Here is a 9562-nt window from a genome sequence, read left to right as displayed (position 1 = left end):
CCCAGATGACCTGATGTCTGAGCAGAGTCCTAAAGGAAGTCAGGAAAAAGTCAGAGGGAAGAGGGGAAAGTGTACCAGGCCGAGGGAACAGCATGTGCAAAGGCTCAGAGGTGAGAACACGGTGTACTGGGAAAAGTTGGTTGGGGTATGTTCTGTGATGGGGAGAGGTAAGAGCCAGCTGGAATGACTCTTTGCACCCAGCACAGGGCCCAGCGCATGGTAGGCACACATTTAGTATTTGCTAATGAATGTCAGGATGAGCAAACCATTAAACAAAAGGTTTTTGAGTTTGTCTGGAGTCTAGAAAACCTACAGGGATTTCTGGGAATACTGGGGCCAGGTCATGAAAGGCCCTGAGTGCTGGAATGAGCTTTTTTTTCTTTTTTTTTTTTTTTTAATTACATAGGTGATATCATCTCAATGGGTCTGAACTGCCCCAAAGCATGATGGGAAATGACAGGTGAGTCCCTGGGCACAGCTGAGCTGGTCCCTTGGGAGCCCCTGTTGAAATGGGGAAGGCCCCTGTGGGCATTATTGGCCGATGGCCCTTATTGGTCCTTAATCCTTGAGGACCTAGGAGTACCCTGGGACCAGAATCCTGGGGCACAACAATGAGGGCGAATGGTGTCATGTCTGTGTTGCTACCCTTCAGCCTGTACTTGGAGATGATGTGTCTCTTTTCTCCCTGGAACCAGACCCTGCTCTTCTCCCCCAGACCACCCGATAGGAGATGGGTGGCTTCCTTGACTGGTTACCTTCTCTGCTCCACTGATTTACGCCCTTTTCAGGATGGTCCCATCCGTCGGGACAGGATCCAGCTGGCCTTCTTTCCAAACATCCAGGATGGAGTCTTCAGGTGCTCAGGAAATTGCCCTCACGCCGTTCTCTCCATTTCCTGTTCTTCTCTGAAGAGACGCTGCGGTCCAGCGGGGCCACCTAGCTGGGGCTACAGTCAGCTAGGGTAACTTAACGCCCTTCGTACATCCCGGGCTTACGTGTGACGACCTTGGGGAGGTGAGAGGCAGCCTCAAGATGACCCTCACTGATCCCTGCCTCCTGGTCCTCACGTTCTTGTATACTCCCCTCCCCTTTCTTATAGAAAGAAATAGAACCTGGCATCATCAAGGGCGTGCCACTCCTGTGTCCGGGTATAAAGCACGGTGACTCCTGTCCACTAGCAGACCCGCCAGCTTTTTTATTTTTATTTTTTAATTTGTTTCACATTTATTTATTTTCGAGAGAGAGACAGAGCGTGAGTGGGGTCGGGGCAGAGAGAGAGGGAGGCACAGAATCCGAAGCAGGCTCCAGGCTCCGAGCCGTCAGCACAGAGCCCGACGCGGGGCTCGAACTCACAAACCGTGAGATCGTGACCTGAGCCGGAGCCAGACGCTTAACCCACTGAACCACCCAGGTGCCCCAGACCCACCAGCTTCGATGAGACAGGCTATGAGGTGGGAGAGGCATATGTAACACGGAACTGAGGCCGGCCTCCAGCCACCAGCCAGCGAGGAAAGGAGGCCTGCACTACAAAGACCTTAGGGAGCCAAATCTTCCAACCACCATCCAAGTGAACTTGGAGGAGGATGGTTTCTCAGGGGAGTCCTCAGAGGAGACCTCACTTTGGCCGGGACCTTGACTACAGCTGGTGGGAGACCTTGAGACACAGCCCCCAGCTGAGTCGCACCTGGGCTCCTGACCCATAGCAATTGACCCATAGAAATTGAGCAGCCCGTGTGTTGCTTTAGTTGCTAAGTTTGGGGGTACAGGGAACGTCTGTAGGGGCCCGGGTCCGTCCGCCTCCTGCTTTGGCGGAGGGCAGAGTTCCCTGGGAAAAATCTGCCAGCCCAGGTGCACCTGAAGAGCCAGGCCGTTGTCATCAACAAGTCCCTTCCTTGTGCCCACCGCTTATTCAATGGAGCAAAGCCGAGTGGCCAACGGGAGATTAATAAGCATGTACACGTCTCCCTCGTCTCACCGGCTCCTGCCCAGACGCCACGTAGCTCTCTCTCTCTCCCCTTAGCCTGCACCCACACCACCCCAGATGCTTCCGCTCTGGCATGGCTCGGACCACCCCATCTCTCTTTCCTGCTGAAAGTCACTAAGGTTAGCCTGAGAGGCTGCCCAAGATCCGCCCGAGAAGGCTGTGCAGGGGGCTGGCGTGGTGGGGTCACTCTGGAGCCACGTCACGGTCCACATCATGGCTCTGCCACCTACTGGGTTAGTTGCCTAACCTCTCTGAGCCTCCCGTTTCCTCTTCTGTAAAATAAGACTGCAAAAGTGCCTGCCTCGTAGAGTCGCCGTGGGGTCGGATGACGAGTGCACGGAAAATACTGAAGACAGTGCCTGGCACAGAAGCTCTCGGAGCCGCACTCGCTCTTGTGGTCCCTTAGGCTAATTTTTTGGTGTGGGAGTTTCCCTGTTCTGTACATTTTCCTTCTGGGATCAGGCCCTCCACCGACCCACCCTTGGTTGACCACCCTTGGGTGCTCTGTTCCTGCTGTTCCCTCCGCCTGGATGCTGTGAACCCTAAACTCTTGGTCCCCCCAAATGCTGCACATCCTTCAGGTCCCCAGCCCCTGTGGACCCAGTAGAGCAGAGAGGAAGGAAATGGGCTTTGGAGCCCGAGAGGTATGGTTTCATCCCTGCTCTTCTCACTTGCCAGGTGACCTTAGGCTTGTTACCCGCCTGCCCCATTCAACCGACATTCACCCAATCCTGCGGGCTTCTTGAACGCGCTGAGTGGCTCGTAGCTCACGAGAAGGGCCTGGTGCACAGTGGGTGCCTAATAATTGCTGGATGACACAATCCGTGCTGGGCTGACATAAGCCAGCTCTGCCCCCGGCACTTCACCTCCAGAAGGGGAGGTAAGATCCCTGGGGAAACCTTTTCCACCAGCCCAGCTCTGGGAGAGAGAAATAGAAAATTTTCTGATTCCAAAGAGTAAATGTCAGAGGCTTGGGAAGGATTCTGAGGTTCTGAAAATAAACCCGGCATAGAAGAGGGAGAGGAGGGAGGGAAAGGGGGGAGAAGAGAGGAGGAAGGGGGATGGAAAGGGGAGAGTCAGGTGGGGGGATGGAGAAGAAATGCCAAGGCTGGGAGAGACGGAGAGACAGAGACAGAGAGACTCTGCAGGATCCCTCTTCTTCTTGGGATAAAAGATTCAGGTGGCCTCTGGGCGTTTGGGGGACAGATGGCCTGCAGTGTTGGAGGACGTGGGGCCTGCTAAGCAGAGAGTAGACAGGACAGACTCCTTTAAAGCTCAGAGAGGCCGCGAGACTCACCCAGGCTGCCCAGACGTTTGGAGATGGCTGAGCGGTATTCAATCCCAGGCCAGACGGGGTCAGTCCCTGTGCCCAGCATCCCCGCCCCCGCCACAGGCCATCCAGGAACGCCCCCTCTGGATGGCATGTGCCCACCAGTGGGCGTTGTCACAGCAGACAAAGGCTGTTTCTACCCCCTGAGTCTGGGTTCGGTGATCAGAGGGCCGGTATAACACTGCCCAGCCTGGGGAGTTTATTGGCCAGGAGGGATGGACTGTCTCATCCTTGCGAACACCTCCTGATCGATTTGTTTCCATGCACTCGGCCCGCCTGGCAGCCACAGGTCTACCCTGATTTGTTTTCCGCCCCACAGCTCCGGATCTATTGATTTGGAAGGAGTGTGGGAGAGGCATCGAGAAGCTCTGATCTGTCGTGCTGATGTGCCAGAGAACTCGTGAGCCTTTGAAGAGATTAGTGATTCGTAATCACTGTGATTTGGGTCCATGGGCCACAGGACGCTCCCCAGGCTCCTCATTAGGGAGCTAATTGTGTTCCTTGACTGCACAGCTGATGTGTGTGCCGTGCCCTTTGCTGGGCCTTTAGAGCCAGTTAGACTCGGGCGTACGGGCGGATCTGGATTTGCTGGTATAGACCGCTGAGCAGAGCCCAGCTCACGGCCCCCGCCCGGGGCTCTACGCTCTGACGGAGGAGGCGGGTGCCCAAGGGGACAAACATAAAGCGGACTGCTAGGCTCCATGGCGGGGTAGAGGGTGGCTCTGTATTTGAGGCACTCAAGGGGGAAGGTTACAGGGCAGAGGCGCGTGGGCTTGCGTCCCAGCTCTGCCATCCACGGGCCGAGGACTCTGGATCAGTTACTCACCTCCCGGGGCCTCGATGATCCCCTCTCCCCAGTGGGAATCATGCTGGGAATTTCTGTTGCCGGGTGAACGCCAAGATTAAATATTTATGTTTGTGTATGTGCGCGGAGACACCTATGTACCTGCACTCACATCGGCTCACTTTGTGCCGCTTTCTCTGTGGATTCTGATGCCTGCGGTTGAGCGACTATATCTGAGGACGCTGCCCAACCGCTAACTGGCATTTTCCGGGCAGCGCCGGGGACTGACAGCCCTCACTGTCCCCTCCTCCCCTAATCAGAACACCTGACACTCGAGGTGCTGGCAGCCAAAAAGTGCTCTCCGAGGTATAAAAATAGATGCCCCCCACTCCCCGTCTCTCCCCAGGCCGGGGGTGGGGGGATGGGAAGCAAGGGCAGAACAATCACCCAGAAAAACGCCCTCCGGGAGTCGCCAGTTTGGATGAATTCAGCCTGAGGTAGCTCCTTACATCTATTTCTGGGACATCACGGGACCTAAGCTCCCCACTCGCTCATGCTTTCACGTAACTGATGCTTATTTATGGGGCGCCTACTACACCCCAGACCCTCGGAAAGCCCTGCTCCTCATCACCACCCCCCGCCCCGCCTCCTCTGGCATTTTCTTCTGCTATTTGTCACCTGCAAAGGTGTTCCCAGCAAACAACTACAACCACAGCCACGAACAGCCGTTTGGGGGACCTCACGTTGCCCAGCAGCTTTGGCTCCTCCGGGGCTCCAGCACAGGGATGGGGGCGGCGGGCGTGGCAGAGGCCCGGGTGGTACGAAGGGAAGAGGGAGAAGGGAAGGGGGAGCCAGGAAGAAGAAAGAGGCCGGGCAGATAAACAAGAGGACGAAGGAGGAGAGAGAACCAGGAGCAGTGGTGGGTGGGGCAGAGAAAGAGAGGGAAGGAGAGAGATTCCCAAGCAGGCTCCTCACCGTCCGCACAGAGTCCCATTTGGGGCTCGAACTCACAAACCGTGAGATCATGACCTCAGCAGAAGCCAAGAGTTGGACGCTTAACAGACTAAGCCCCCCCCCCCCCAGGCGCCCCTGCTTCAGCCCTCCTTCTCCCTGAGCCGGGACAGTCTGCAGCGACAGGGCCGGGGTCCGCAGCTGAACCCCCCGGGGGGGGAGGGCCATCTGGACGTTAGAACGCTTGAATTCCAAGACCAGGTCTGTCCCGAATTTGCTGTGAGACTGTCACCTCTCTGGTCTGTGTCCTCCTCTGTTGAAAGAGGAGGTGGCCTTCTGTTCCATTCTGCCCCATCTTTCTGTGGTTTAGTAAAAAGAAGAGAAGGACTTGTTCAGGGCTTCACAATATGCCAGGTTTTGTTTCCCGTTGAATTCCCACAACTCCTTGTTCTTGTTGACATGTTTCAGATGAGGAAACTCAGACTCTCAGAAGAAGTGTCTCCTCAAGGTCATAGAGATAATTAACAGGTTCTTGCACACTCTCTGGTCAACTGTGAGCCCAGACGCAGCAGGAATTCTGGGTTCTGCCTCCCAGCTACATCCCCTGAAGGTAGCTTCTTCTTGGCTACAGCACAACAATGTGGAGGAAGGCTGATGTTGCAGGGAAGGAGAAATGCTCACAGGGCTCAGCTTCAGGACCAGAGCACAGAGCAAGGAAGGGCGAGCGTCCAGCACCGTCTACCCCCTTGGCCGCTCAACTTACGTATTCTCCCGTTTCCGCATACGCGACCTTCCCCCACAAAGGGAGACAGCCCTGTGTGTCCATCTAACGGAGTGCAGCCGTCCTTCATTCCAGGGAAGACATCTGCATTCTTTCCCCAAAGTGAGGGGACAAAAGATGCTCGACACTTACCGTTTCCACTGCTGACCGTGTTCGTTACTCCTTAAACGCAGCCAGGCACTTCGGATACTCAGTCTCCGGAAGATTAAATTGTAAGGTTAACCTCCAACAATTGAATATAAAATAAGAAGGGGGCAAATGAGAGAGAAGGATATCATAAATGGACACAAATGTACACAATGGCATATAATAGATACAAATACATGCAATAATATACAAGAGATATACCAAATTCGTGCCCATAACGTGTACAAAGAGAAATGTGAAACCGCTACAGGCCTCTTTTTCTGCAACTGGTCACGAGACGGTGCATGTTTGCGACAGCCCTCTACCGCCATCCGTTCTATATTTTCTTTGCCCTCAGGTGGAGCCTCAGTTGCTCGGAGTTCTTTGTCTGGTGGAGTGACCCAAACGATCATTCCTGAAGGGTCTGTGTCCTCGGTAGTCCTGCCTCCCTTGCTGCTATGGTTTTCATGAAGCTTCGGGACCTGGAGGAAGTTGACGTGCTCCGAAGAATGCCCTGAGCTCCAGACACAGCCCTCTTTGCCCCCGGGGTTGTGTAGAGTCCAACCCACTTCCCCTTGGTAATTGGGTTCAGTCATTCTCATCAGTGAAGGAGCTCCTTTTTATTCCGATTGATTCCATGGTGTAAGAAACCCCAAAGACAGGGGTGCCTGGGTGGCTCGGTGGGTTGAGCGTCCAACTTTGACTCAGGTCACGATCTCATAGTTCGTGAGTTCGAGTCCTGCATCGGGCTCTCTGCTGTCAGTGCAGAGCTCGCTTCACATCCTCTGTTCCCCTCCCTCTCTGTCCCTCACCGCGCCCCCCTCTCAAAAATAAACAAACATAAAAAAAAAAAAAATAGAAAGCCCAAAGAGACAGGTGGCAGTCTCATCTTCCCAGACAACGGAACATGGTTAGAAAACATCTTCCCCTCTGGAGGACTATGAACTCTAGACCAGCAGAGCTCAACAAGTCAGAAGGGGAAGCAGATATTCTGTGAGTGGGTGTTGTAGACTGAATTGTGTTCCCTCCAAATTTATAGAATGAAGCCCTGCCCCTCAATATGACCATATTCCAAGATAAGGTCTTTAAGGAGGTAATGAAGGTTAAATGAAGTCATACGGGTGAGTCCCTAATCCAGCAAGACGGGTGTCCTTATAAGAAGAGGAAGAGACACCAAGGTACATGGGAGGACACACTGAAAAGGTAGCCATGCATAAGCTAAGGAGAGAGGCAACAGGAAAAAACAGCTCTGCTGGCACCTTGATCTCGGACGTCCAGCCTCTAGAACTGTGAGAAGACAGTTTGCTCCGCAAGCCTCCCTGTCTGTGGTATTTCATATGGCAACTGTAGCAAACTAATGCAGAGCTATTGGGGGTGACAGCGAGAGGACCTGCTGGGTCTTCTGGTTATGGGGGGGGGCTACACCATATGGGGGTCTCTGACTCCAAGCATAGACTACATTCTTTAATATAGAACCCCATCCTCTCAAGGGGCACCTGGATGGCTCAGTCTGTGAAGCATCCAACTCTTGATTTAGGCTCAAGTCATGAGATCCAGCCCTGCGTTGGGTTCCGCACTGACAGCATGGAGACTGCTTGGGATTCTCTCTCTCTCTCTCTCTCTCTCTCTCTGACCCTCCTCCCTCTCTTAAAATAAATAAACTTTAAAAAATTAAAAAATAAAAAGCATTAACAAAAAAAGAACCTCATCCTTTCGAGATGCTCTCTTTCAACTGGCGCCATAACTGAGTCTTCACTAAGCTCTTTGACCTTCCTCTTAGGCCAGCTGGTTCTGGATGGTAGGTTGCACAGAAATGCTGGTTAATTCCACGGGCATGAGCCCACCGTTGTACTTGCCTTGCCGTGAAAGGAGTTGCTTTACCGGAAGCAGTGCTGTGCGGGACCAGGATGGTGAAGAAGACAGTCAGTGAGTTGAAGAATGGCGGTGCTCCCAGGAGCATATGGAAAAGCATCGGCAAATTCATATCCCGAATATGTGTCTGTACCAGTGAGGGGGAATCCGGCCCCTCTGTGAGGCAAGCCGTCTGGTGTAATTAACCCGACACCCGGTATCTGGACATTTGCCCCGGGGAATGGTGCCATGTTGGGGGGCTTCGTGTCGGTCTCTGCTGTTGGCAGACCAGGTACTCAGGAGTAGAGCTACCCAGTCCTCCTGGGACAGGGGGAGTCCTTTGAACTAAACCCATCCGTAGCCTTCTTCCCTGCCACTGTGGTCACTCTGTTTATCAGCCCATTGAGTGAATACTGGGATGATCGGAACGGAGATACATCATCCCCCACGCGTGTCGTTTTGTCTGGATGACCACTGAGCGTTTTCTCTGGGGTGGGTGCCCTTTAAGTGAAACGGGACATGGTACCTTCCAGGGTTTTTGATGATACGGAGAAGCCCCTCCATGTAGCTTGTCCCCGGACTTGCTTATCCCGAATAGCCCATCCCGTTCCTTCTAAGCCACTGACCATCTCACCAGTCCATGAACAAGTGCCCCCGGATAATATGCACCCCAAGTGTGGTGCTCAGAGTTGACCTGAGCTGGAAGACTTTTCTTCACTGTCTTTCTCCAGAAGCCCTCCTGAGCGAGGCTCTGATGCCATGGCCATCCACCATTTGATGGTAGTGGGCCAGGTTCATCCGCGAGCCGGGCTTGGGCTCATTCTTCAGTCACCAGGTCATAAAGCTCTGCGGGGTGTCTGTGCCTCCGCACGAGGCCACAGGCAGCCTAAGAAGCAGGTGACAATGTCAGAGGAGGCTGAGCCACCTGCTCACATTACCCGTACCTTCTCACCCGCTTGGGCCCCGTCCACGATATTCCATTTCCTGTTCATGTCGCTTTGCTGCTACACGCGCTCAACGTTGTGGCCGCGTGGGCCCAGCAGCATCCGGTTCGTGATGAGAAGCTTGGGTCCCAGGGTCACCTCATGTGCCACGTTTGGACCTTAGTCCCTACTAAGGCCCACCAGCCAGCAAGGAGCTCCCTCTCAAAAAGGGAATAGTTATCTTCTTGAAGAAAGCGTAGCTTTTGTTTGGGCTCCGAAATACCAGCGCCCGTGGTGTGGTTCTTCTATCCGTCCTTGTCAAAGGCGCCACTCCTTACGATGTCCCTATCTGCCCCCGACACTTTGCTTGCACCTGCTAGACCATGAGCCCAAGTGGAGGAGCACGGAAGTGACTGGAAGAGTCAGCCTGGGGCAGGACTGTGTGTCAGAGTTGGAAACTCACTCCGTGTCAAGGCAGCTAAGAAGGAAGAGCAAACCATCAGGAGCCAGCCCTGGGGCCTGAGCTCCAGCGGCCGGGGCTGGATGCGTGGGGCTAATTAGTGCTAGACAGTTCCAGGCCCACCCCGGGTAGATCTGAGTTCAAACTACGGCTCCACCCGGCACTAACCATCTCCCCACCACCCACCGAGCCCCTTCTTTGTGCCGTTTCCAGGGGGGGCTTCACGCACGTCACTGCCCTTAATCCTAAGACAACCCTGCGGACAGATGCTATTGTCCCCGTGCACGGATGGGGAGACAGAGACACAGCCGTGAGCGGACTCGCCCAGCGCCGCTCTGCAGTTGGGTTGCAGGGCCCGGATCGGGCCCTCCC

The sequence above is a fragment of the Leopardus geoffroyi genome, chromosome C1, assembly GCF_018350155.1.
Source record: "Leopardus geoffroyi isolate Oge1 chromosome C1, O.geoffroyi_Oge1_pat1.0, whole genome shotgun sequence".
NCBI lineage: Eukaryota > Metazoa > Chordata > Mammalia > Carnivora > Felidae > Leopardus > Leopardus geoffroyi.
Note: the sequence above shows the minus strand (reverse complement) of the source record.